The 26,287-nt window shown below is 45.4% G+C and overlaps 1 protein-coding gene across 2 annotated transcripts in view; it reads left to right on the top strand.

The window, feature by feature from the left end:
- Positions 1-26,287, top strand: part of TBX15 (T-box transcription factor 15) — a 106,092-nt gene that overhangs the window by 26,187 nt on the left and 53,618 nt on the right. Inside the window, exon 1 of one of the 2 annotated variants that reach the window (XM_040471457.1) lies at positions 19,723-19,999. The exons of the other annotated variant lie outside the window; for it this stretch is intronic. The gene's annotated coding sequence lies outside the window, so the exon portion shown is untranslated. Of the gene's footprint in view, positions 1-19,722; positions 20,000-26,287 lie in introns of those variants that run through there. 2 annotated transcript variants of the gene reach the window in all.

Here is a 26,287-nt window from a genome sequence, read left to right as displayed (position 1 = left end):
TATGTCAATTTCCTTACCTATAAAGGTTTCAGAGTTACATCAAGTTGTCCATGGTTAGTGATCAATTAATGTTAGGCCATCAGGCCTGTGCCTTAGGAAGATTCATGAGACAGTAGCAAATAAGATGATAAAGCGTGGGATGGGGAAAGCTAAGAATGGGGAGATCAGAGTTTCGTCAGGACAGGTCAGTCTGCAGGGCAGGGACCAGCAAACCCCGAGTCATGCTCCTTTGTCCTAGCAAAGATGGCTGCCGTATCCCCCTGCTGCTGTGCCAACAGACTGCTGTGCGGCACAGCAGCGCCCCCTCCGTGTCAGCAGAGGGAACGAATCACACTCCTAGTTCAGTCGCTCATTCAACAAGCACGAACTTAGGCAGACAGGCTCTCGAGGTGCTGGGAGCCAGAAAGGCAGATAAACACAGTGGCTGTTTTCAAGAAGACAGATGGGTCACCAGATAAATGTGACGCAGGTGACGAGTACTCCCAGGGTGTATGTGCAGAGTCTGTGGGTGGACAGAGCAGGACACCTGACCCAGGCCTGGGCTGGGAGGGAGCCGGGCGCTCATTTATAGTCTCTTGATTCCCACCAGGTTTCCCAGAAGCAGGGCCTGGATGAAGGAAGACCTTGCGTGAATTCCCTGTCCTTGTGGGGCCACCCCTTTCCTGCTGTCGCCACAGTCCAAACCGCTGCCAGCCCCCTTCTGCTCCCAGCCTCTGCTGGCACGGCTGCCGCAGGTCGCTGGCTGAGGCTGCCCAGTGCCCATGACAGCGGCGGTAACAAATTGTTCCTCCCTCACACTGAGAGGACGGGTTGGACCAAGCCCAGGATGATTAAATTGCACTTCGAGCCACTGCTGTGTTGACCAGACCTCCGTTCCAGCTGCCCCCCTCCCCTCTTCAAAGCAACAAGTAGCAAACATTTGACAGAGTCAGAGTGGCCACCCGTCCCTGTTTCCTCACTCCCGCTCAGCTTTGGAACACGAGGGCCAGGTCGTGAGGGCAACCGCCCGGCTCACACACCAGCCTGCTTGGGACGCTGTGTCATGTTCTGTCAATTACAACCGCGTGCTTCCTGCCCTGGCCTGCATTCCCGCGGTCCTAAGGTTCATTCTCCGGTTTGGGCTTCTGGTCACCCTGCGCTGTTGTGCAAACTTCAGTGCTTTTGGGGACTGGCCCCCTCTTGGGGGGGGGGGCATGGGGCGCTGGCAGCGGTGGACACGGGAGCCTGGAGAAGCTCAATCATGGGATCTGCTCACCCAAGTCAGTCACCTCGAAGGTTAGATGGGGGAGCTGGCCACCGGCGAGTGCGGTGAGGAGCTGCAGCTTCGCATAGTTGTTTCCATGGGGCGGAGGTGGGGGAAGGACAAGTGCATCGGGCTCCCTAAACCAGAGCTTCCTGGTGTGAATCAGATGAAACCTGAACCGTGGGGAAGGTGGCAAGTTCTCCAGTGCGAGCCCAGGGAGTGTACTTGGGTGGAAAGTCACGTCGGGCCCATAAACAGCAAGATGGAGAGGCCGCCAAAAGCAGAGACAGAAATAGCCCAGGGGTCCCCCATCCTGCCTCAGTCAAACCCACCAGCTCCCGCCAGACATTCCTCTCCCTCGCTCTGCCTTCCCTCTTTCTCTTGTTTTTCTTTCTCTCTCCAACTTTTGTTTTGCTCCAGGGACTCCTCAGCTGGCCTGCAGGGCTGCAGTTGGCTTGATAATCGTGGAGTTGCTGGGTCTTTTTTTGCAAGTGCAGGAGAGATGCAGAGAAGCTGGCCTTCTCCAAGGGTTTCTCCTCTCTGGGAAGCCGTAGGAAACATGCCTCTCTGTTCCACCCCAAGGCAATATCTTCCAGGTGTTTCTCCTACAAGGAGGAGGAATTGGCTCCTAACTCACGTTTTCATCAGAGTGCTTTTGGATATGTCGAATTCGTTGCCGATATTTGTGCTTTTCCTGGTTTTGAAGTCAGGCTTCATCTCTTTCTCATTTGGTCTGTAGGTAGCTCTTGTAGCACGCTGAACTGAGCTCATCCTCTATTTGAAAATGATGAATTAGGAGCCTGGAGGAGGACTGAAGCTGTTCCACGGAGCAAAGCTCTGTATTGTGCTAGTGCTCTGAGTTGGTAGGGAGATTGTAGGAGATGGGTAAAACACAACAGCAACGAAACAGGTGCTGCCGTAGCAGTCACTCCAGGGAGGGCTCAGCCCAGCTTGGCAGCGGTGGTGTGCTTTTTTCCAGCTACAGAGACTGGAGCCCCCGCAGTGCTGACAGAGGTCAGGTACTGGAAATATCAAGGACCATCATCTCTCAGGCACCAGCCCGAGACACCTCGTACATTTCATGTTAGGATGCAGAAGCACACCTGGCAGACCGCAGCTTTCTGCCTTCCAGCAGGGAGAGCTGATGGTCTCTCTCTCTCTCTCTCTCTTTCTCTCTCTCTCACGCATGCAGATGTCTATAAATACACGCTCTCATTCACCTGAAAGCTTTTGGCAGGAGGGCAGAGTGTATCCTTCTCGGCCCCGCTTTCCGAGGCGGGAGGACTCTGAGCTCATATGGGAAGCGCCTAGCACAGCTCCTGGTGCAGAGCAGGAACTCGATCACCAGCCTTCTTTCCTCCATTCTGCCTCCCCTTTCTTCTTTATTCCTACCTTCTCCCTTGAGGGAAGCTACCAGAACATGGGTTTAATTTCCCCTTGTGTGTATCTGTATAATAGAAGATGTTGTGCTCTTTGATGAGTGGGAAGACACCTCTTCTCTGGGTGAGACTCCTCCTTAAGGAGTGTAAGTCACACTGGACCACTGATCACGGTCTTCTCCCCCCCCCACCCCCACCCCCCCATCAATCTGCCATCTCACTTACTATTCCAGCATCTATCTTTGCCCCTCCTAGGGTGAGACATCTGTTTAATATTTTCCTTCTTTGGAACCAGGCCATTGGAAAGCAGACGAGGCAGGGCCAGCCAGGTGGAATTGGCAGGGAGTTGGTGAGCACCTCAACATTGCCTAACGAGGCAAGACGTTGGTAATACACAGGCCGGGAACCATGGGGATTTGGCTACTAGACTGCGGGAGGAGGGCTCCTGGCAGTACGTGAGGATATTTTAGTGGGAGCAGAGTTCAGCCCTAGACTGTGTTTCTCAGGGCAGGGTCAGCACACGGGTGAGGCAACACTTCCCTCGCTATCAAGGTGAGTAATGTTTTAGTGCAATATTAAAAATAATAGTTAACTAGCTTGAATTTAAGTAAAAAAATAATCAAATTTAATGTGAAAAGAACCCATGATAAACCAAGTATCAAAATATTGGGGTGATAGTAATACAGATCTTGTCTGTCTTAGTCATCTCGGGCTGCAACCGCGAAGTGCGGACTGGGTGGCCTAAAACAATACTTATTTCCCTTGGTTCTGGAGGCTGGAAGTCCACGATCAAGGTCCAGCAGAGTCTTTCCAGTGAGAGCTCTCTTCCTGCCTTGCAGACAGCTGCCTTCTCTCTGTGTCTGCACTTGGTTGTGGAGAGAGACGGAGTGGGAAAGAGACAGAGAGAGGGAGAGGGAAAGAGACATAGAGACACAGACAGAGAGAAGGAGAGAGACAAAGATCTAGAGAGGGAGAGATAACAGAGAGACAGAGGTAGGGAGATAGAGGGACAGAGACAGAGACATAGGGAAAGAGAGACAGAGAGACAGAGGCACAGAGGGAAAGAGACAGAGACAGAAAAAGAGCATTGGGTGTAGGTAAGAGAGCACACTTTCTGATATCTCTTCCTTAAATGGCACTAATCCCATTATGAGGGCCCCATCCTCATGACCTCCTCTAGTCCTAATTATTTCTCCTAGTCCCCATTTCCAAATACCATCACACTGGGAGTTAAAGCTTTAGCATACAGATTTTAGGGGGACACAAACATTCAGTTCACAATACTGGCTTTAATATTTTGATATTTTGTTCATCACTGATTTTTGTATTAATTTTTATTTTAAAAAATATTGCATTAAAACATTGTTTATTTGGACTGTTGAAGTTTTCGTTGCCACCTTCAATTTTGCCTTGCTCACCTTGTCCTTGTCGTGGCTCTGCTGTAGAGAAACCCCAACTCCTGGATCTGGGGAAGGGACATTGGGCCCAGGCATCATCCTGAACTAAAGGATCAAGGTCGACCACTCGTTGGACCAATCCAATGCTGACCAATTCTTCATTTCCTTTTTCTTCCTTAATCATTGTCAAGCGTATGGTTGCATTTTCAACACTTAATTATTTCTGTTGTGCCACAGGACTTGGCATTTCATCCAACACTGCAATAATTAGTTAAATGTAATGTTCCATAATCAAATCTGATTTTTAAAAGTTCTCATATGAATGGAGGTAGTCAGGAACCAAAGAACCCGTTCCGAATCGTCAGCTTTATCAGGTGAACTTTTGCCGTAATTTCTGTAATTTTGGTGTGTCTGAAGATTTAATCTAATTTTAAAGACTATGAAAGTCTTTTCAGCTCTCCAGTAATGCGGTGACCTTTTTCAAAATCCTTTTGATGGTTTCCCCAAGTTAAACATTTTTTTAACTTTTGATTTTGATATAATATTGAATTTACAGAAAAGTTATTGGAGCTGTACAAAGAATTTCTGTCTGTATATCCTTTACTCAGTTTCACTGTTTATATTTTGCTTCATTTGCTCTCTTTCTCACTGCATGTATACATGCACACACCCACATATAGGTATGATCACACACGTATATGTATGAGCACACACACATTTATACGTGAACATATACACATGTACGCATGAATACACGAGTATACATATCAGCACACACCTATATACACACACATATATATACACACACATAAATATGTAATTGTTTTCTGAGCCATTTGTTAGTAGATTAGAGACCCCATTAATTGATATAATCTGTTATATAATCCACAGTCCATATTCAATTTTCACCATTTGTCGTAATGTTCATTATAGATATTCTTTTTTCCTGGATCCAATATCTAATACAAGATCATGCATCACATTTGGTTGTCAAATTCTTGTAATCTCCTTTCATTGGGAGCAGTTCCTCAGCCTTTTCTTGTCTGTCTTTTCTTTTTTAATAATTCCACTTTATTTTTTCTAATTTATAAGAAATGTTTATTTATTTATTTTTATTTTTTTTTATTATTTTTTTTTTAATTTTTTTTCAATGTTTATTTATTTTTGGGACAGAGAGAGACAGAGCATGAACGGGGGAGAGGCAGAGAGAGAGGGAGACACAGAATCGGAAACAGGCTCCAGGCTCTCCTGAGCCATCAGCGCAGAGCCCGACGCGGGGCTCGAACTCACGGACCGCGAGATCGTGACCTGGCTGAAGTCGGACGCTTAACCGACTGCGCCACCCAGGCGCCCCTATTTATTTTTATTTTTGAGAGAGACAGCACGAGCAGGGATGGGGCAGAGAGAGGGAGAGAGAATCCCAAGCAGGCTCCATACTGTCAGCGCAGAGCCTGATGGAGGGCTTGAACTCATGAACCATGAGATCATGCCCTGAGCCGAAATCAAGAGTCAGACACTTAACCAACTGAGCCACCCAGGCACCCCGTGTTTCTTCACCTTTTTAGTTTTGAAGTGCTCATTTTGTAGACTGTTCCTAAATTTCGATGCCTGGTGTTTTCTCATGTTTAGATTGAGGTTTTGCATCTTTTGCAGAAATACCACAGGAGTGATGTGTTTTCTGTTTACCATATCAAAAGTGTATTGGTTTATTTCCATTTTGATGATATTAACTTCTTTTTTGCTGTGTGTGTGTGTGTGTGTGTGTGTGTGTGTGTGTGTTTGTGAAGACATCACCCAGCTGCTTTTTTCCCCCCCTAGTTTTTTTCTTCCCATTGTGTTGAGATTTTATTGACGTATAACACTGTGTAAGTTTAGGGTGTATGATGCAACAGGTTGATACCTGACTATGTTGAGAAATAATTACCATAATAGCCTAGTTGCTTCCATCTTGGTGATGTTCGCTTTGGGCACTTTGTTAAGGTAGGGCCAGACAGTTTTCTCCACCATAAAGTTAGTTTGTTCTACTTTGAAATTAATAAATAATGTATAGAGAGCTATTTTGAGACTGTGTATCTTTGTTCCTAATCAAACTTTCACTCGCTTGTTTTAGCATCCATTGATCATTGTTTTCCGTTTTCATTTCAAAGTATTAGAAACATTTATCTTGAGGTTTCTTCTTTGATTTATGTGTCGTTTAGAAGTGTATTGTTTAATCTCCAAGGATTTGGGGATTTTCCAGCTCTCTTTCTGCTACTGAATTTTAGTTTGGTTCCATTGTAGTCTGTGAGCAGACACTGTGGGGCCGGGAGGGGAGTGTTCTATAGTGTTCTGTGATTGGGACACAGGTGAGACTGTGCTCCTAGATGGTGAACTTCACCAGTACTTCTAGGGTTCCTCCTCCCGCCCCTGGGGGTGGGACAGGATGGCTAGAGGGGGACAAGAGTTGGCTATTTCCCTTCCCCAGGTAAGGTTAAGCTCTGGTAAATCATTTCTTCTGAGGGTGGGCCTTGTTGAGAAGAGAAGGCTGTGGGATATTTCAGAATGGTTCCTTGTTTCCTCCCAAGGCTGGAAATATGAGGGTACTTTTCTCTGATTTGTTATGAAGAGCTCACACAAATGTGGGAGCCTCCTATGACTGGGTCCCCCTGGAGTTTCCAACTCTCACACTTGTCCAGATTGAGCCTCCAGCAATTTGTCAGTTATAGTCAGGTTTTCTGCCCCTGGCACTGTTCCTGCATGGTTTGTGCTCGTGGGTTTCTGCTCCAGTAAGTTGATTCTCAGTATCTGCCTGTCTCTTCAATTCAGGGTGGGGGGCGGTGGGGAGCGGTTGCCCTGTGACCTCATTTCTCTGACACATCTGAGGAGAGTTGTTGACTTTTCAGTTTGTGAGGTTTTTAGTTGTTGTTCAGGTGGAGTGATGGCTTCTAAGCTCCTTACATGCTGGGCCAGAAACCAGAAGCCCATTGATAAATGATATTTTAATCTCTATCATTCCTTCTATATTTATTAGCTGTCTAGTGCAAGCAGGAGCTTTTCTTTTTTATTAATTAAAGAAAATATTTATGTATTTATTTATTTAAACAGACTCATAGACTCATAGGTTCCTGTATTATTTAAAAAAATTTTTTTTAACATTTATTTATTTTTGAGACAGAGAGAGAGCATGAACAGGGGAGGGTCAGAGAGAGAGGGAGACACAGAATCCGAAACAGGCTCCAGGCTCTGAGCTGTCAGCACCGAGCCCGATGTGGGGCTTGAACTCACAGACTGCGAGATCATGACCTGAGCTGAAGTCGGACGCTTAACTGACTGAGCCACCCAGGTGCCCCAAGTTCCTGTATTATTTAATGGATTATAACCTGTTCTTACTTATTTTGATACTCAGATCACTCCTGACTTGGCCAGTGGAAGTCTTTTCCAATTAACTCTTGAATGCGTTGACATGTTCCCATTTTTCTTTGAGTACTTTTCTTACTTTCTGATGCAACAAGATGTTCCAGGCTTGTCTTGTACTTTTCCTGCTCCAGGCCTGGCACAATGTGATTCAATTGGAGTTCATGAGCTATTTTCTTTTTTTGGAGAGGTTATTCTAGCTGAAGATAGAGCTTGGGTTCCATGTTATTTGTTATGTCCATTGTGCCATGCAGCAAATTCTGTGTGTGATGTCATCAGCATTTCCTATGAAAAGGTATCATCCGTTAGTCTTCTTTGAATTCATTGTTCCGCTTTAATTTAGCATTTCAGGCTGGGGTGTGATTCGCACGGTGGCATTCATGTATTGTTTTGATTTAGGTAATTGCTTTATTTGGATCTGTTTGCCAAGCACTACAATTGAAAGCCCTCAGTTAACTCAATATGTCTGGTGATGGTTGGTTCTGTGCTTAGCCCTTGTTGATTCTCTAGGCAATAAAATACAGTACCTACTCCCAAGAAGTGTATAGTCTAGTAGGGAAGGCGAGAAGACTCTGTGTTAACCTGTGGCACACGCCTCATGCAAGTATATAAACCGTCACTGCATTTTTTGGGGAGCCAACAGTTAGTCTGTGCCAGATCTTATGGATGAGGATGGAGAAGACAAGCAAGACCCCACAGCTCATAACCATCAGGACAGGAAGTCTTTCCAGACCTAGGAGGAACTCCGCATATTTGATTGCCTAGAAAGATGAACTGTTTCATAGATGACCTTTTAACACCTGGGCTATAAACCTCCATGGGACACACATAGGGAAGAGTGGGCCGGGTCTCACTAACTTTCCATATGTAAGCATTCCCTGGAGCCTAGAACAGGGTCATGAAGTTGAGGTAGGAGAGCATGACCTTATGAGATTCTTTGCCTGTATTGACTCCCGATTGTCCTAGAGCAGGAGGCTCTGGGGCTTTGTAAAATTGCTCTTGGGAGCAATGTTGTCAGACTCTTGCAGAAAGAATGTTACCTAGGAGAGAAGCATGGCGAGGTTTTTTTCTGGCCCAATAATTTTATATCTCCATCCTGTCTACACTCTAGGTTGTAAATGCCTTGGGGAAAGGGCCCTGCATTCTACTTATTGGCATCTCCCATTGTATGTGCATAGGAGTTAGTCATTGATTGATTGTTCTTCTGAAATAACTCTAACTGCTTGGGGATGTGTGACACGGGAGATACAATGATGAGACTTGTTGAACTGTGTATATATAAAACTTTTGCTGTGTTAGCTTAAACTTGTGGCCCTAGAATGGCTCTAGACTCCCCCCCCCTTTTTTTAAATGTTTATTTATTTTTGAAAGAGAAGGTGGGGGAGAGAGACAGAGACAGAGGATCCAAAGTGGGCTCCACACTGAGAGCGTAGAGCCCAGTGCTGGGCTCGAACCCATGACCTGTGAGATCATGATCCAAGCTGAAGTTGGACACGCAACCAACTGAGCCACCCAGATGCACCTAGACTTTCCCTTGTAGAAGCAAAATCACTATAGTAGTTCCAGACCTCACGTTTCCTAAACATTTTTTTTTTTTTTTACGACATTGTTCCTTATTTAAAAAACAGATGGCCTTTTAAAAGGTACTCTATATATTGAAAAGTCTCTTTTGGGTAAAGGTAAAGTTATGACCTAGACGATCTTCAGTGTTAAGCAATAGGCAAACTTAAAAAGCAAGAGAGGCCCTCCTGGCAACTCTAAAATGAAAGCATGTAGGTGACTTCTCTGCTGCCCAGAAGATGGCTCCTGGATGGTTTACATTCTTCATGCTCCTTTCTTGGGCCCAGCGAAGCCTGAAGCTTGGTAATTCTTCCAGCCAAGGAGGCACTTGGGATTCTGCCCTATTTATTTATTTTTATTAATTTTTTTAACGTTTATTTACTTTTGAGAGAGAGAGAGCACAAGAGAGAGAGAGGGAGACACAGAATCCAGAGCAGGCTCCAGGCTCTGAGCTGTCAGTGCAGAGCCCAACACGGGGCTCGAACTCATGAGCCATGAGATTGTGACCTGAGCCGAAGTTGGACGCTTAACCGATGGAGCCACCCAGGCACCCTAGGGTTCTGCCCTCTTAATGGTAGAGGTAGCTCTGGTAGAACTTGAAGGCTGTATTGAATAAGGAACTATCAGATCATGCAGTGCTCACAGCTGGGATGCCCGTGTGCATCAACTTTGGAAATCAGCAGTTGGATTAAGGAAATTCTCCAAACTGAAATGAATATCGGCTTGAGTTATTAAGCCCAGAAATATTTCCTGTCTTTGAGATTTGCTGGTAGGCCATGCTTGCCTTAAGTTAAAGGGTTAGATTTTCCCGTAAGCACTTGAGCTCTCTTGCTATTTTGGGTAATCACCTCTCCACACACATATGCTTAATCAGGAGCCGGAGCATAGGGAGTGTTGTCGACTTTGTCCTGTGCTGCATTAGGATCCCTTCCTTGGCCAAGCGAGTGTTCTTGATGAGTTCACTCCCATCTGTGATCATGTTGTACGGCTTCTGATTAGACATTGTTGTATGCAATCCAGCCCCGTGTTAACAGGCATTCCTCCAAGTGACGACAAGATCTGGCCTGTGGTGGATGATGGCTCTCCCCTGGGATCTCCTGGGGACAGGCTGGTGCTTTTAGAACTGCCGTGTGCCTTGATCTTAATTTATCTGTTGTATTCAATATCATTGGAAGCCAGGAAAAGGCCACATACCTGACCTCTGTTCCAGGGCTGTGATATTGCACCCACTCCAAGGTTTCTTTGATCCTGACTTTGGCAAGCCAAGTAGGGGAACTCCTTGGTCCCCAAAGGTTCATCTGACTTTGTACATTTGTGACATTTAGTCTTCAAATTACAGTTTGATTTGATTGCAGGTTGGAGAAAAAGAAGGCTTTGAGGGTCTGCCGGAAAGTAGGCTTTTCCAAGTGTCCACATGAAGATTAATATTCCTCCCAGTTGTCACCTGGCTGTCATGTGACAATTCTTGAGGGAGAGGACATCGGGCTATTGGGCTTTGTTTGGGCTTCCTGGTTATGAGACTTGGAAAGGTGAGCAAAGCCATTATAGACAGCTTACAGTATTCACGTTAGGGCCACTCCCACTCCAAATACAGACCACTCCCTGGCCTTTCTAATTTTAGAATGCTTATTTACAAATGAATTCAGATTTGCTGAAATCATGTCTGCCTTTGTAGGGGGTAAGAGAATAATCACCAATTTTTACTGAAAAAATTTCATGAAGAGAATTGTTGACTTTGTTGAGTGTGAAGGCCAATAAACTGGAAAGGAAGGAAGGAAGGAAGGAAGGAAGGAAGGAAGGAAGGAAGGGGGAGAGAGGAAATTGAAACAGCTTTGTGTAAAATATTAGTGCTGGGTTAGGAGGACACAAGTTTCAGACGGTTGTGTGTGACATCATAGGTTACATCTCTCATTCCCATCTGAAATCTTATTGTGTGAACTGTAAAATAATGTAACTGCATTTTAAAATGTAGTTTATAATTAGAAGCAGTGGCCTTGATGAATTTTGTCACAAAATTAAGTCTTCAAGAGAACACTCTTAGCTGGCCACAGGCTGGAAACGAGTCCCTAGCAATGTGGAAAAAGGTCAGGATTGGATTGGGTCTATATATTAAAAAAAAAAAAAAAAAAAAATGAAATGTCTCCTCTCTTCTAGTATCCTTTTGGGCCTTCTTTTTTGGTTTCTTTTTTTTTTTTTTTAATGTTTCTTTTTTTACTTTTGAGAGAGACAGTGGGGGAGGTGAGAGTGGGGGCATGAGTGGGGGAAGTACAGAGAGAGAGGGAGACACAGAATCCAAAGGAGGCTCCAGGCTTTGAGCTGTCAGAACAGAGCCGGACGTGGGGCTCAAACTCGTGAGCTGTGAGATCATGACCTGAGCGGAAGTCGGAGGCTTAAGCGACTGAGCCACCCAGGCGCCCCTCTTTCTCTTGTTTCTACGGCTTTAAAATGGCTGAGCTGAGGGTAAATCTAAATAAGAAAAGGATGTACCATTCCTTAATGTGCGAAGGGCTGGGCGCCCCCCCCCCCCCCCCCCCCAGTGCCCTGTGCTTGGTTTTCTGAGACAGCAGAATTTCAGGTAAAAGGTTTTTTTGTTTTGTTTTGTATGTGTGGGGGGCTCTAGAGCGGGTTCTTGGATAAGAAAAAAGTCTTTGTCAGCCTTCCCAGAGCCAAAGAGTAACTGTGATTCTATCTATGGAGCCTCCTATTGCTAGCCCACCTGGGAAGTTCAGCCATACTTCATGGGGGCACCAAGTCTGGGCATTTGTGGGTGTTCGAGCCTGTGTTAGAGCAGGCTGCCAAGGAGACAGAGGGGTTAAACAGCTAGCACTCACTGCTGGTTGGCTCCAGGATTTAACCAGGCTTATAAAAAGAGAGGGCCTAACAGGGTTGCCCCTCGGTGAGGGCCCATTTGAGAACTGAGAGTCTTGGGTTCGGTCTGAAGACCTGGTTGGTTTCAAGCACAGAAAAACTGTACATCATCTGTCACCACAGCCCTACATTCCTATGAGCTGAAGGAACTGCTCGAGAGTCCAATGCGGATTTCTAACACCGCTGGGGACAGGGCCCTGTCTCATGTGCAGCAAGGATGGCACTGAAGAGAGAGCCTTGTAGGGGCCGTAGGTCTGGAGAAGCCTCCCTACATGGAGGCCCATGTAGGGGTAAGAAGCCCTGACATCAAGCTGGTGACCTTTTGGAGTGTGTGGTACAAATTGGCAGGGATGGGAGCAGGAAGCGGTTTTGGCCCAGGCCAATGGTGACCTTCAGGTGTACCCGCCTCTGGGATCAGGAACAATGGGGTGTTGCAACCAAGGCCATGAGCGGAGCAGAAAATGGCACCTGTGGTTGCAGCAGGTGAACTTTAATGACTGCCAAGGAGAGCTCAAGCGCCATTTGGAGACCCTACCAGCCAAAGGGGGAGGACCAGGGCTTGGGATTCCACAGATCTCCTGCCCCAGGCTGCAAGCCAATGGCTGTTATTATTGTTACTCAAAACCCCTCCGGTGGCTTTTCTCCAGCTGGGAGAAGGGGGAAAGGCACAGGCTACTCCTGTTCCTTAGCGGAGAGACGTCCCCGAGTCATATTCTGGGGGATTGCATGTCAGCAGCTGACGGCGTGTGGAACTCTACCGACGTCCATGTAGGGCTCTACTAAGAACTTAGAATATCAAGCCAATTAGGGGCAGCATCTCTTACGGTGGAGATATAGATGTTGTATGATATTCCCAATGTGTTTTTCCCCCTAGTCATTTGTGTTCTGGAATATTCTATACTCTATTGTATATAGCTAGATGACACCTGAACAGTGTCATGATCCTGCCTGTTCTTAAGTTTACATGTGTCGTGGTATGAAAATTGCTCATGGGTGCTGTTTTTTTGGTGGCGTAAATACTAGCACTCATTCTGAGTGCCACAGTGACACACTGGGCTTTCCTGTTTTGACTGCCTCATTTGGCAAAGGCCTAAGGTCACACATGCTGATGTTGAGAATGACCCCCCCCCATTCCCCACCCCCCCCAGCCTACCCTGTTCTCCAGTGGGAAATATGGAGCACAAGGTGCCTTCACACCAGCGGGCTTTGGGGAACAGAAGCTGTCCTTTCTTACTCTTCTTGGCAATAGTGTTTGAACTCTGTCTGGTATTCTGATTACAGTTTACCTGTTTACTTTAAAAGTGAAGGGCAGGCTCATAGTTCTCAAGATATGAGTATCGGATATTCATTAAAAAAACAAAAAAACAAAAAAAAAAACCCCATAACAGCAAAACCACATCACAAGTCACACAGCTCAGGCCGGTGCCACCTCAACAGGCTTCTCTGGGAAGGCCTCAGGCTCGGTGCTGTACTTTTTCCTTTACCCTCCCCATCCACTCCTGCCAATTGTGCCATTTGGCCAGAATATACCAAATTGAACGTGAAGTATTTTATTGTGTACTTACGCCGAGGGATGGCTTTTCAAGCCAGGTATTAGGATGTTACCTCCTATCTATCTGCTTCCAATGCAAATGTATTGCAATGGTCGCAGAATGGAGTATTTAAAATTAGGACTCTCTTAGAGAATCCGGGCTAGGTGATTGGTACAACCATAGGGCATAGAAAAGAAGTTGAAGACCATTCTTGCCTGGCGGTTGTTTGGAGATTTTGTGAACCTCCCTGAGAAAGATGGAGACACGTGAATTGTGGATCACAGTGTGAACGCAGCTGTGTTTTCCTTCGATCTGCTCCTATTTCTCAGGATCCTGGAACTCAGGACCACCTCACACCACTGTACCAGTGCTTCCTGAGAGGCAGAACAAGTCTGTTACCTTAAGACTCCAAGGCCACGGCTAAGGGCCTTACCACTAGCTCCCTGCCAAGGCCGTTGGCTTTTTTAAATGGCTTGATCACACCCTGATGTTTCAAGGCTGGGTGCTCCCCAGCTGGAGTCCTGAAAATGCTTGCATGGCATCCTTAGAGAAGGAAACCAACTTGAAAGAAACTCCCACAAAGTAAATCACCAGGACCGGATGGTTTTCATCCAAGAGTTGGGGAAGGAAATGAAGTGTGAAATAGCACAGATACTGATGAAGACATTAGTTCTCCATTAAAGCCACAACTGTGTCAGAGCAGAGGAAGTTTGCTAACATGATGATCTTATTGCTGGAGAAGAGAGATTACTGGCCTATCTGCTGCCTCCAGAAAACCTGGTCCACTTGGAAAGAATGGCACAAAGTACGAACAATAACACAATAGCCTTTGTTCCTTGACAGCAGGTGAGAGGGACAGTATGCTGATTCATGCATGACAGCATTGTAGTAGAAACCTTGGAAAGAATATAACAGTGACTATGTAACATGTAGGCTGCTATCCTCTATTCTGTGCCTGTGGCAGACATTGCTAATCGATCTGGTACTCTTCTCTTTGAGATTGGATTGGGCCTCCTTAGTTCTGTGCTCTTGACTGTCACCATCAAATGACCAGAGTTGACATATGTGTTAAAACTCATTTCCCTCTTTGCCTGAGAGGATATATTTTATCATGGACCACAAGGGCTCATAATTAAATTATAAATAATGACAAGAAGGAAGTCTTTCACAGTTTAGTTTAAGAGCCTGACAAAAACATGTCACATTCTTTTTTTAAAAATTTTTTTTTCAACGTTTATTTATTTTTGGGACAGAGAGAGACAGAGCATGAACGGGGGAGGGGCAGAGAGAGAGGGAGACACAGAATCGGAAACAGGCTCCAGGCTCTGAGCCATCAGCCCAGAGCCTGACGCGGGGCTCGAACTCACGGACCGCGAGATCGTGACCTGGCTGAAGTCGGACGCTTAACCGACTGCGCCACCCAGGCGCCCCAAACATGTCACATTCTTTCTTCTAAAGACTGAGTTAGAAGAACATCCATCCCCAGCGATAACCAATTTTGCGAGAGCTGAATCCAGATGTGTAATCCCAACTCAGACCACAGAAGGGTCTTTTTGGAAGGAAGAGAAGTCACTTCCTCTGTGGCAATAAGCAGCATGCTCCAGAAAGTTCTTCTGAGGGATGGGAAGCAACAGCAGCCTCTTTCATTAGGCATTTCCCTGCAGAGTTGTCATCGTTGTTGAGTCCGGCCACAACAGTGACTCAGTGGGGCACAGAAGTGAGGTATGGTTTTGCGAACAGAGCTACACTGGAGCCCAGGGAGAAGAGAGACAGGAATTTTGGACCCTGGAGAAGCTGAGTAGCTTTATGGAAAACCTGAAGTCTCCATGGGACTGGCCTTCATTTCACACTAAGGAGCAGAAGACCAGTTCTGTGGCAGGTCTGGGAATCCTGTGGAATCCACAAAACGTTTTGCCACTGGAGTGAACAAAGCCTCCTGTCACTGATAATGGCTAAAGCAGTTTGGCTGTAAGGGGCGTCTGGGTGGCTCAGTCAGTTAAATGTCTGGTTCTTGGTTTTGGCTCAGGTCATGATCTCATGGTTCATGGGTTCAGGCCCTGCGTCGGGCTCTGTGCTGGGAGCCTGGAGCCTGCTTGGGATTCTCTCTCTCCCTCTCTCTCTCTGCCCCTCCCCTGCTCATGTGTTCTATCAAAATAAATAAACTTGAAAAAATTAAAAAAAAATAAAACAATTTGGCTATCCTATAGCCCAGTGATCTCCATGTAAAAGGGTGTGTGATGGAACAGATCTCCTGGAATATACTATAATCTGATCACTTACAGATCTTTACCTGCCTGCCGCCATTAGGGAATGGGCTATTTTTCTTGATCAGTGAAAAGAGGCAACATACTTGGATTAACAGAGAGTCGGAATATGGTAAAATGCACGTAGCATGGGAGAGACCCTGACTGTACTGTGATTTCTCATTGATTATTCGGGATCTTGTCATGCCGCAGAGTGCTCACTGGGGCATTGGCCAGGTGTTGTAGCTCAGAGGCCGTGGCAGCCATGATACGATGGGATCCATTGGTCAGCAGACCTGGGTGCTTAGTCCTCACCCCACCAGCAGGTGCCCCGAGACCTTGTTCAGATCTAGCAGAATCACAGGGCATGGAATGAGACGCTGGGGAGAGCATTTTGTCTAGATGTTTGCCTCAAGAATTATCATCTCCGTTTTAAAGCGAGGCGGTAGTTGTTCAGCAAGAGTAAGTTAAGTGCACAACGTGCAGGGGTTGGGGGAGGGGAGGGTGGGGAAGTGAGAGGAGAGAGTGCAGGCTCCCAGCCAGCAGACCTTCTCACGTCACCTCTTTGCTTCTGAGCCTCAGTTTCCTATCTTTCGTGGGCGTGGAAAAATAGGTGCGGGTTTAACATGTTGTTTAGAGCATAGGGAGAAATCTCTGTGGGTTAAATGATCACGCGTCATGCTGATGACTCCTATTTCGAAGGCACTTTATAGTTGATAAAGTGCTTTCGTCTACATTATTTGACCCTGCTGAGGACTCCGCGCGTGCGGTGAGCGGTAGGGTTCCTTATCCACTCTCCCCAGCCCAGATGCCTCAGCTGAGACTCAGCGGGATGAAATGGCTTCCACAAGGTCAGACCAAGGTCAGACCCAGGGCTCGAACTCCTGCCTTCTGGTTCTGGACCCAGGGCTCCTTTCACCACATAATGATAGATAATGGAGAGTTTATTTATCATTCACTTCTGTGGCAGCGGAGACTTCAGCGTCACGGCATGGTAAAAATAGACCGTGAGGGCGAGGAGGTTCTCAGGAGCAAACAAACTGAGCTCACCAGAATGTTCTCGTGGGCAGGCTCGGTTGCCGTGGCCTTTCGGGAGCCTTGGCAGTCCTGCGGCGGGCGGGCAGCGTCACCTACTCGCCTTCCCCGGAGGAGCTGCCTCTGGGCTCCAGGGCCAGACGCAGGCCCTGCCCTAGGGGACACAGTGTGGGGGGGGGGGAGGGGGAGGGGGGAGGGCTGGGAGGAGGGTTTCTTCTGAGGTGCGGGAACCACCGACCTGGGGCCCATCCCTGGGCAGGGGGCCAGATTGTGTGTCCCACAGTAGCAACCTTCCTGTGGTTTAGCACGCGCGAGGAGAAACAGCCCAGTGAGCCCAGGCTTCTGTGTCACTGAGGGTTTTCTGAGGGGCAGGGGGAAGGGGAGCAAGGGAGTATGGATGAGTAGAGGTGGCAAGTCTGAAGAAAAAGCCCCATTAACATTCACTTAAAGATATATATACATTTTTTCATTTGAGAGAGAAAGAGTGGAGGAGAGGGGTAGAGGGAGGGAGCGAGAGAATCCTAAGGAGCACGGAGCCCGACTGGGGCTCAGTCCCACAGCCCTGGGATCATGACCTGAGCCGAAATCAAGACTTGGATGCTCAACTGACTGAGCCGCCCTGGCACCCCTTCTTAAAGATAATTTTTAATCCCCCTAATGCCGGCAAATGATTTGATTGTGCTATAATTGAAAGAAGTTATACATACCTGTATATGTGGTTAAAATACAGTTATTTGAGAAAAAAGGAATCGTACAGAGAAAGTGTAACACTCACAGACAAACACGGCCACTTTGTCTTTACAAGGGGGACAAAGAATGTGTTTTTGTGAAGATGCATCGCTACTGTTCTGGGTTGTATTCTTTTGAATATTTTTCCTGTTGGAAATATCTGGTTAAGAGGACGTGCTTTACATTGTAGCAGAAGAGCTTAGAAAATGGATGTTTTCCCCACTTGAAGAAAGCCTATCAAACCAGTGGCCCTTGTCCTGCTAAAGTCCTAGATTGCTTTGAGAATCCCATAAATACCCTACATTCCCTTCCTAGACAAACTCAAGCACTTACAAATTTGACACAGCTTTAGGTCAGATAAACCACGAAAGCCCATCCGCTGACATTAGGTTAATATCTTCTTCATTGAAAAGATTAGAAATTAATATTTTACGAAATAGTTTTTTCTTTACAGAAGGATTCACTACATGCAGCTGAGACGGTTATAATTAAAACGTAGGTATACATCCTGTGACACACAAAATATTCTGATTTCTATGAAGTTCCCTAGCTGATAACATTTGTATTTTACATCTGTAGTCATTGCACGTTCGTATATGTATGTGTATACACACACACACACACACACACACACACACACATATATTCAAGGAAGCTCTATGCCCAACATTGGCCTTGAACTCACAACCCCAAGATCAAGAGTTTCATGCTCTACCAACTGAGCTAGCCCGGCACGACCACATTCACTTATAATTTTATCTTAGTTTTTTATTGGTTCTTTTAAAGATGCTGTGTAGTGTTACTCCATTGTAATTTGTATCTGATAACACATGTAATATTTGGTATAACAAGGAAAATCTGCCTTCACTGTTAAATCAATTTTGATTACATGTAGAATATAGTATATAAAGTAATTTTTTTTTTATTTTTTTTTCAACGTTTATTTATTTTTGGGACAGAGAGAGACAGAGCATGAATGGGGGAGGGGCAGAGAGAGAGGGAGACACAGAATCGGAAACAGGCTCCAGGCTCCGAGCCATCAGCCCAGAGCCCGACGCGGGGCTCGAACTCACGGACCGCGAGATCGTGACCCGGCTGAAGTCGGACGCTTAACCGACTGCGCCACCCAGGCGCCCCTATAAAGTAATATTTTAATATATACAACGGCCCACACGCCATCAGTAAGATCTCATCCTCCAGACTTGTGAATTCTGGGAAAAAAATTACTTCCACATGTTTCTAAAACTACTTAGGATTTTTGACTGGTTGGTGGTCTATTGATTCTAAGTATCTGACCTGTCAAAACGCCATCTTTAAACTCCAGTGATGCATAGAGGCTTGGAATTAGCTGGGGCTGAATTTATTACAGAACAAAGGGAGGTGATGATTAACACACCCATCTGAGCAGTAGGGGGGAAAATAATCCTTGAATGGATTAGATGCCATGATCCTAAAACCACATTCTCTGAGTGTTGGGTACTTGCCCAGAAATGGGAGAGGCCAAACACTGATGCCTTTTAAATGACAGGGTATCTCCATGGGACTCTGGTCAGGGACACTGGTGCAGAGAGTTGAGGGTCAATAGGGAAGAAGCCTTTCTTTCTCCTGTGCTCTAGCAGAGTTGAGGACTAGACCCGCTCCGTGTGCAGTAACCCTCAGAACGGACAGCCCACTCTGTTAGTGTTACACAATTATCAGTCTGCCTGTGTGGGTGGGGATTACACTGAAGTGTAAATAAAAGAGTTGTTTTTTGTTTGTTTGTTTCTTTTAACCACTGAACGGGAATAACTTACAATTTTTTTTGGACTCCAGTAAGCTACTTTCAAGACAGACATAGAGGCTGCCAAGAAGCTGAAATGAATTATTATGTACTGTCCCCCAAGAAGTCAAGGGTGCTAGTCAGGCTTTCCCTGTTCCCTGACAATATCTGGTAGATTCTGTGCACTCCCAAGATGTAATTCCAGGGAAATTTATCTTTGTAAGCATAGTCCACGGACAGAGCACTACACCCCTTTTCTGAAAGATTTTTTCGTTCTCTCTTTTCTCTAACATGGCTTACAAACTTTGTAAAAAGTCTGGATTTTTAAAATAGCATGATTTAATAGCATTGGTGGAGGTTGGGTCTCTGAGACAGACCTCCATCAGAAGGGTACCCTCCTGAGGAGGAAACAGGCCATTAGGAAAGTCATTTTGACCCCCATTCCCTGGAGGGAATCACAGACCCAGGTGCTCAGGAAATCTCCTGTCACTCTGAGATGGGCCGGGACACGGTGCCATGTCCGAAGCTTCTAAATACAGTTCAGGCTGGGTCATCATGACAGATGCTGAACTGGCACCCCCACGGGCTTTGCAGTGGGAGCTCTGACGGCTTAAATGCCACGGCCCCTGGGCTCCAGGCCCTCCCGGGCTGGGACAGGGAGAGGCCCTGCAGAGCCTTATGGGGAGGAGGGCAGGAGCAACTTTGGCACGGAAATCCCGCTGCCTCGACGACACCACCACTCTTTCAGAAAGCAACAGGCACCCAGCGGCGGCGACACACCAGCTATTTTAGAAGCTGTCAGATTCTGAATTGCTGACATACTTGGAGGACGCGGTCTCTTCAAGAGTCATTCTGACCGAGGTAGGTAGGCCTGGGGGAAAGCAGAGGCATGCTGTACGTAGCCAAGGTGTTGGCTGAGGAACGAGTGGAGTTCGGTGATCTGGGCGAGGTGACTAAAGGAGTCAGTAATGGAGTTAGGAATAACATGTTGACTTTGGGATTCCCAAATCAGCCCTTACGCAGAGGACAGTGTTAGGCAATCTCTTACCTTGCCCCACCCACCCTCTTCTCGGCCCTCCCCAGAAATCTGCCTGGGGCGAGCATCCTTTGACAACTCATTCTCTTCTGGAGAGGGCTTTGGAGGGAGAAAAGAAGACCAGAGAAGACAAGAGGGGGGCTTTTCCTGGAGGGCTCCGGGGACTCGGGATGGGAGGACGGGATTCCAAGTGTTGTAAGCATCTCCAGCTGGGGTTGCTGAGTTGTAAATATAAAGACGCTGTTGTGAACATGATTAATCCAGGGTGCTCCTTTCCCCCTCAGCACTTGCCCTGCAGCCCCAAAGTGGATTCTTTTCTCTTGTCAAGGCATTTGGCTTTAGGATTTCTGAAGATCGTGTGGCCCGGTGGATGAGTTCAAGCTTTGGAGTAAGACACCGGTCCTTTTCTTTTCTCTGGTATTTCTGTGCAGGTTACCTTGGCTGAGTCTCAGTGATAGGGTTGTAGGGCACAGCTCTCAGACCTCATCCTTATGCTCCTTGGGAGACTCCCTCAGGCTCTAGATCTTTTCTGCCTCCTCCGTGTGTATTTTCCTTATCCTGAGACAGAGGGCGAGTGCTCTTGACGAGGGCGTAGCTTTGGAGTCAAGGCACGCTGCAGCTTCCCTGCTCTTTCTTGTGTTTTCCCCTTCTCATGGGACAGTGCCCTTGGACGGCTTCTCTAGCCAAGGTTGACCTTTCTGCTTCTCTGCTCAAGGCTAGAGTTTGCTTCTCCAGCCCCATTTCCTTACTGAGGGTCCAGCATACATCTTTGCCCCGTGGTATTCCCTGTTGTCTGTTCTTTCAGATTCTGGTCATTTCGCTTTTCTACAGTGTGGCAGCCATTGTGGACCAGGAGGGCATCACGCAAGCAGACCCACACAAAAGCATGCTTCCTTCGCTGATATATTTTCACTTCGCTGATATTTGCTTCCATCTGCTTTTCCACCATGTCTTCTAACACTATTCAGTTTTGGTAGTTTCTGCTCCAGGCCCTGAATTACTTTCTTCACCATGTGATCTTTTCCTGTTTTACATTTTACATTTTCTTTATTGGGATTTGCTTTTCTCCATTTGGGAGAATACAAATCTTCTTTCTCTCTCTCAGATATGGACAGGGAACGATTGGGGAAAGATCTAACCCTTGTGGTCACTCCCCTTCCCAAATGATGGAAGGAACTAACATTTAATATACTCCTGCTGTGTGGCAGAAGCTTTACTGAGAGTTATTGGCACCTCTATTTTAGATGAGGAAATTGGCCTAGAAAGGTTAAGTCGCTTGCTCAAAGTCATACATCTGGGTCTATGTGATTCTGGGGTTTTTTTGAAAAATTTTAATGTTGATTTATTTGAGAGAGCAAGAGACAGAGCATGAGCAGGGGAGGAGCAGAGAGAAGGAGACACAGAATCTGAAGCAAGCTCCAGGCTCTGAGCTGTCAGCACAGGCTCTCACGGGCTTCAGGTCAGACCTTGTCAATCAGTTCAACGCAACTCAGTCATGGAAGGAAAAGTGGGTGGGGTTCCAATAGTTTAGGTTCTATGTAGAGGTGACCCTGTTAGGATTTCACCGGAGCATGGCATTTAATGAGGACACCTCATTATCAGAGATATATTGGTCTCCTGAAGAAGATGAGGAAATGAATAGCATTCGAGATTCTTCGTCTCACCTTCAGTCTACTGTCTCAGAGAACAGTCTTACCATCACTTGCCTTGCTAAACATACAACATTTCATCTATTCCTTTATTCAATAAAAACCAACATTTTTTTTAAAATTTTTTTTTCAACGTTTATTTATTTTTGGGACAGAGAGAGACAGAGCATGAACGGGGGAGGGGCAGAGAGAGAGGGAGACACAGAATCGGAAACAGGATCCAGGCTCCGAGCCATCCGCCCAGAGCCCGACGCGGGGCTCGAACTCCCGGACCGCGAGATCGTGACCTGGCCGAAGTCGGACACCTAACCGACTGCGCCACCCAGGCGCCCCCAAACCAACATTTTTTGAGTGCCTAGTAGGTGCCAGGCACTGTCCCAGGTGCTGAGGATACAAGTTCTAAAGCAGATGTGGTCTGAATCACTTGCGGTTTTGTAAGCTGTCTGGGAGACGTTACTGCCATGTTTCCCTTTTCCTGGAAGATCCTTCTCCTCCTTTCTTCTTATCTTGCAGACATCTTTTCATTAGGCCAGGAAAAAAAAAAGACCACTGGGCTAGAAGGGGTTCTTCTCACCTCTAAACTTCCAGAGCATTTTGTTGAAACTACTCTTCAATGTAGTGCATGAAAGTTAGCATTTATCTATCCCCTTTACTATTGATAAGGTATTTACATAAACATACACACATACTTGGTTAGTGATTCATAAAAATTTCACATAGTAGGTATTACTACTGTGATACAGTACCTACTGTATCACAAATGATAAAACTAAGGCTTCAAGAGGTTAAGTGACTTGTTCAAGATTAGACCGTTAGAAAGGAAGAGGTGAACTTTAGAACTCAGTCTTTTGAATTCCACATTCCAATCCCGAATGTGCTCTGTGCCCTATTGGATTTTGACTGTTCTACTTTTATTGGATTGTTTATTGCGCTGTCCTGTCTCCTAAGTGATTTTGTAAGTTCCTGAAAACGTAGATCATATCTTAGTCAATTTTGTGCCCCTCTTAGTACCTAGCACATTGCTAGGTCCAAGCTAGTTAATAAGTAATTATTTACTGAATAAATAAATGATTTATCGAATGGATGGATTTAGAAGATTATTGGGGAGATTGTTACATCCTTGCTGGCCGTGTAGCTCTCTTATATTCATTAAACAGGATGGTTCTGTGCGTTTGGCGTGATACATTGGGTTTTCAACTTAGTGTAGCTGGTGGTCTCTTGTGTATAATTTGAAGGGAACTTCATCTTCCTGGCTGTCCACAAATGTCTAACCTACTCACGCATTTGAAATTGCCATCTCCAAGGGCACTGTTTATGGAAGCCAGAGCTAAATTACACTTACTGCTTGGAAATTGGCTTCTTACTCCTTCCCTGTTAGTGTATTAGCATGAATTTGTTTACTTACTGGTGCTCAGGGGGAATATCCTAACAAGGTAGAAGGCAAGTCCTTCTAGGGCCTTTGGGGGAAGGCCTCCTTCGCACTTCATGGAAATGTAAAGACCTCTATGACAGATGTCTGATGGTGCTATGGCAGTGGCCAGGGTGGTGGTGGGAGGTTCAAAGTAGTTGTGGTTGCAAACAGCAAACAAGCATTGGCTTGGGGATGAGCTGATGTGTTACTTCACTCAGAAAAAAAAAAAATGCCAAGAGCCTCAAGGCGGGGCCTGTGTTGACAGCTGCTGGCCCCAAATTGACTGGTAAATCTTGAAGACCACCCAGTCAATTAGGATCAGCTTTTGGAGGACCTCTGGTAGAAGAGGTATTTAGACTGAATATTGCCATGTGGCTTGTAACCAGTTTTTTATTATTTCTCTCATGCGTTTTCTGGGCTTTCCGTTGGGAATATTTTGTGAACCAAAAGTCAATCTGAAAAATGTTAATGCTGTAGGAAGAATTAAATAAAATATTTGGAATTAGGACTCTTCTGGAAAATCCAAGACCCATATTTGTCTTTATTTTTTCTTGGTCTTCCTGATCAACTTGCTCATTGGCATCTAATCTTATACGTTAATTTGATACTTTCTGGTTTATAAATGCTTTCACATACATTGTTACCTACCAGATGGATTCTCCTCAAATACAGATATCCATTTAGGATTATCAAAACTTTTGGACTGTGAACTATGACCTGAGTTAAGCCTAAATTAACCAAATTCTGCACGAGTAGGAACTCCCTCAGCTGCTTTTTTCTTGTCTTTCACTACTGTCATTACATATTTCTCAAAGTCCAAACATTTTCCAAGTACCTCCTAATGTTGTTTTGCTTATGGTCTAGGCCAGAATGAAAGTGACTTGACATTGACAGTGATCTTCAGTGAACTTTCACCTTTGGATGTTTTCCCCAGGGTGGGTACTGGGGACAGGAAGTGAAATACAACAAAAGGGGGCCTTGTGTGCTTGTACTTAAACTTATTAAATAATGTTAACTTGGGGCAGACACCTCAAATATTCCTGAATACAACTGTCCCACTACTGAGAAAGGAAAATTTCTGTCTGACTTTGGCTTGAATTTTCTCCTCTCCTGAAAGAACTGACAATGTCTTAGTTTCCATAGAGTTGTCTTCTGACTGAGCAGCCTGAACATGAGCTCCGCATTTCCAAGTTCGGCGTGAGAAGCATCTAGCTCTGTAGGTCTCATTCTGAAAATGGGAACATCTTATACGGTGGAGAGAATGTCAACTCTAGTGTCAGTCTAACTCAAATCCCATGATGACACCTATTATATAATGTGTGTCTCTCAATCTTGCCAAGCCTCAGTTTCCTCATCTGTAAAGTGGCAACAGTATTGCTTACTTCATAGAGTTTTCTACGAAGATTTCATGGGATGATGTATACAAAGTGTCTAGTGTAGTGCTTATAACCTCTTCCCTTTTTGCGTCCACCTTCAAAGTATGCTGGAGCATTAGAGGCTGAACCTTTAATGACATTGAGCCTTCGTCTGATCAAAGAAATAAATATAAAAGTTACTGCTGCCACTTCTTTGCAAAGCCTTTTTAAAAGACTGAGTACTCAGGGATGGCTTTGGGTCCTTGCCTCTGGTTCTGTGTATCACTGGGTGAGATGCTGGTTGTCAGGTGGAGAGTGCTTTAGGCAGCTGAGAGATAATGTGCTTTTGGTCTCCTTAATTGGCTTATTGGCATGGGAATCACAGGCTTCAGGTTACCTCCTCCTTTTCCCAAATAGAACTTGGAGGGCATGAAGAGCTCAGAGACTTCATTCCATCACTAAAGTCATCTAACAGGCTTGTTTGAGTGTTTGCTATCATCATAATTTTAGTTTAATCCAACCTGGGTTATAGTTCATTCCCTTGAAGCTCTGGACTGGGTATCAAATTTGGGGTCAGTCCGTACTCGGGTCAGTGCCAAATGCTCTGCTTCTGCCATATTTAGAATTACTCTGTGAAAAATTTCGTCACCAGATTTTGCTAAGCTACCTGATAAAATCTGACATCGCAGAACCAACTTCAACGGCACAGGTCCTCTAGAAATAAGAATTTACTTGAGCATGGTACAGTGAGTGCTGCCTGTCCTGGTATGAATGGATGAGAGCCCTTGGATGGCTGTGGGAGTCTTGGTTTTGGAGACTTCAGGATTTAGGAAATAGACCAAGGAGTGGCTGCCCCACCAATATCAGATAGGATGTACCACTCAATGTAGTCGTGTCCCACTTATTGGCAGAAAAAAAATGATTGTTTGATTATCATCTGGGTTGTGTCTTTCTCCTTTGTTTCAAACTATTTTCTTCTTTGGAGTAAAATATGATAGCTGAAGTCCAGGCTTATGGAAGTGGCACTGTATATCTAATCTCAGAACATTCTGGATCTCTTATCTGACTTATAGCAGTCTTCTGTGACCCATCTTCCACCATGAAAACAGGCTATTCTACCTCATTCATACAGAAGATGTAGCAAAGCATTAAACTCAGCTTGTAGAATTCATAATCTGGAAGGGGAGACAGATATCATCACTTTCATTTGAAAGAAGACTTTGGAATAAAGAAAACAAGGTCTAAGCTCCATATTATGACACCCAAGTTTCTTCTGGAATATAAACTCCATGTGGCCAGAGATTTTTTTCCCCTGATGTGTCAAGAATCTAGAAGAGTGACTGGCACATAGTAAATGTTAAATAAATAGTCATTTATTTGAGTTTGAGTTGAGCCTGACTTTCCACCTTTATCTCTTATCTCACCTCCCCTCTTCTCTTATGTATTTTAAGCTCTGGCCATATCAGTGTGCTTGTAATTCTCCAAAAATGACAAGTCCTTACTCATGCTATTCCACCTACTTTAAATTCCATCTCCATGGTTTCTTTGTGTGCTTATATTGAACTTATATTTCAAGTCTATTCTCAAATATCACCTTGTGAAGTCTTTTTGATCCTAAATTATTGACTTGCTTGCTTTTCTTTTTCTTTTTAGAGATACAAGTATGTTTTCTTTTTTCTTTTTTTTTAATATGTGAAA

Source organism: Herpailurus yagouaroundi, unplaced genomic scaffold (genome assembly GCF_014898765.1).
Source record: "Herpailurus yagouaroundi ecotype Mexico unplaced genomic scaffold, PumYag 77, whole genome shotgun sequence".
NCBI lineage: Eukaryota > Metazoa > Chordata > Mammalia > Carnivora > Felidae > Herpailurus > Herpailurus yagouaroundi.
The sequence above is the reverse complement of the archived record's forward strand: the minus strand, read 5'-3'. Positions and strand labels throughout refer to the sequence as shown.